Raw genomic sequence first — 2932 nt, 5'->3', positions numbered from 1 at the left:
GACATTACATTTACTGATTTTTATAAATAATTTATTATAAATTTGTCATTAAAATTAAACTTTACGCCAATTTTAGAAGCATTAATATTAATATTTTGTTAAAAATTATTATTAAATATTTTATTTTATTTATATAGGTATTATCAGTATACACTTTATTTTAATATTCATGCAAATTATTTGGAAATTTTTAAGTTATCAGAGTGTATCAGATATTAGAGTAAAAATTATGGTGACGACATAGATAGCATGGCTAAATCCCTTATGTATAGAAAAACAAAAACCATTTTCTATTTTATAATGATAAGGGTGTGCATTTTTTAATGAAGTGCATTGATGTGACATAGAGTAATATGAACTTTAATATTGTATTCTTACTTTTTCAAAATATTTTAAATTTGTAATGATTTTAATATAATATTTTGTTTATTGTATGTTTATTTAAATTTTTCATTGTAATTTATTCAATTAGCTTCATGGTATTTAGCTTATGACTTATGAGGAACCTTGAATTTTATTATTTAGCATATTAAGTTATTCAATTTTTTATACAAAGGAATTTGCAAATGTTGGAATAAAATATTTATTATTTTTGAAATACAGATTTGTGTGGTATGTATATCATGCATAGGTATCATAATTATATTTGCTATTAAAAAACATACTTTTATATTTCGAGAAACAATCTATGATTAATATTAATTTTAAAATATACGGTTGTTGAATGGAGTGTGGATCTTATTTTCACGTTTAAATTCCATTTTTATTATTTGAAACCTTTATAACTATTAAATGATAATTTTTATTTTTGGCATAGACTTAGCATTTTCAAGATCTTATTCAAAGAATAATTATAAAAGAATTATATTTTGAAAATATTCTAAATTGAATAACTGTATTTTATCTACAATGAAAACTAATTGTATAAATGTAATGTGGTAGTATCATCATTTATGTTGTATTATATCATCACAATCAATCAATTAAGTTATAAATTCACAGGTATTCAAAATAAGTTCAAAATAGTACACTATATTATTTTACTTAATTTATAATACATTTTTAATCATATTTATTGTTTCCATATGATGTTGATTGGCGACTATTAAAGATAAAATTAAAAGTTTGTGAATAGAAAATCATTTATTAATTATAAGTATAACTGTTATACTTATAATTATACTGGCTCGATACGGTTAAACTATAACAAATAACATAACGAAGAGATAAAAACTGTATTGAGTCAGTAGGAGCTTAATTTTATTCATGAACATAATAAATTACCATAGACAAGACCCTAATGGTTTATCAGCATATAACACTATTATTATGAAATTATAAATACAAATATCCACATAATCAGCCACTCTTCTGGATGTCAGAGTTTCATAGAATTTTGGAGATTATATTGATGTCTCGGCCAAATGGCTTGTTATATTACGAAAATATATGTTTATTGAAAATATTTTTATCTAATAGCTGTATTTTATTTGCTATGAATATAATATATAACAAATTATTGTATAGTCATTTAAATTTGAATAGCTTTAGATTTATTATACTAATCAATCAATTATGTTTAAACATTTGCAGATGTTAAAAGTAAGCTCACATAAGTATTGTATACTTATAATTATATTAAAGTTTTTTTACATACAAATTAATTAATTAAAATTTTAATCAATTTGTATTTAATACATATTTAATAGTTTTGTCAACTATTGAAGACATTACCTAAAGTCTGAGATTAATAATTATCAACAGCATAAACTTCAGGTCTTACCTAACTTTAAGACCATTTTTTATTTGAGTGATAACACATAACCATCAAATCATCACAACATTTTATAAGTTTTAATTTACTTTGATACGATTTACATTTTCAACTAGACACGTCTTAAGCTTTCTTCAGAATTAAACTTTTTTACTTTAAAAAAACTCTCATCATGTTTTTTCGTTTCTTATCAAATATCCCATAGTCAAATTATCATACCAAATCTAATATAACAATCGCCGATGACTGAATACTAGAGACTCAATCAAAGCTTTCAAATTTATACATTATGGCTACCAGAAATACTCTCGAAATGCACCGGGAATAGTATCCAATTTTATGTAGTTGAATTATCCAGTTAAATTAAAAACATACCGTAATCAAATAATATTCAATATATTTAATAATTATAAAATTACTCAATAATTATCTAAAATAAAAATTTAATAATGATTTGGTTCTTTCTTACAATAAATATAATTTTAATCGAATACAATTTTAAAAATATTAGATTAATTTAAAATTGTTTGATACTTTTAGAGTGTACAGGTAAGATCACCAATATTACATTAAATATTGTCAAACCTTATCAGCAGTAATTGGAAAATTCTTTTAAGTTTTCTTATTATTCTAATGTTGAAAATCCTGTTAAAATCTATATACGTCAGATGACAGTGAATGTATAATATAAAATAAAATTCATAAAATTGCATAAATTTAGTATTAAGCTTAATGATATTAATATTATTCTCAGAAAAAATTAATAGAAAATAGCAATTATAAGTTATGAAATTTAACTATTTACCTATTTATTATGCACTAATATTAAATATTAAATATAAGTGTAATACAGCCACAGTAAAAATTGTAGCAGAAAAACCATTTGTGGATTTGTATTAATGATGCAAAAACTATTGGTTAATGTACATTTCATTTATTTGTATAAGTTAATGTTTTGGAAGGTTATACATAATTTCAAAATATCTTCAATTATCATAAGTTACAAAGTTCATTATTTTGAACAAACTTTTAAGTATTAAAACATAGTTTTTTATTGTTAAGATTGTTTTCTATATTAAAGTTTTTAAGCATTTACTTTGTGTGATCGATAAAAATTCTAAAATCGTTATATTTCCAACAGATGAGATAACTGGAAAA

Source organism: Rhopalosiphum maidis, chromosome 2 (assembly GCF_003676215.2).
Source record: "Rhopalosiphum maidis isolate BTI-1 chromosome 2, ASM367621v3, whole genome shotgun sequence".
Classification (NCBI taxonomy): Eukaryota; Metazoa; Arthropoda; class Insecta; order Hemiptera; family Aphididae; genus Rhopalosiphum; species Rhopalosiphum maidis.
The sequence above is the reverse complement of the archived record's forward strand: the minus strand, read 5'-3'. Positions refer to the sequence as shown.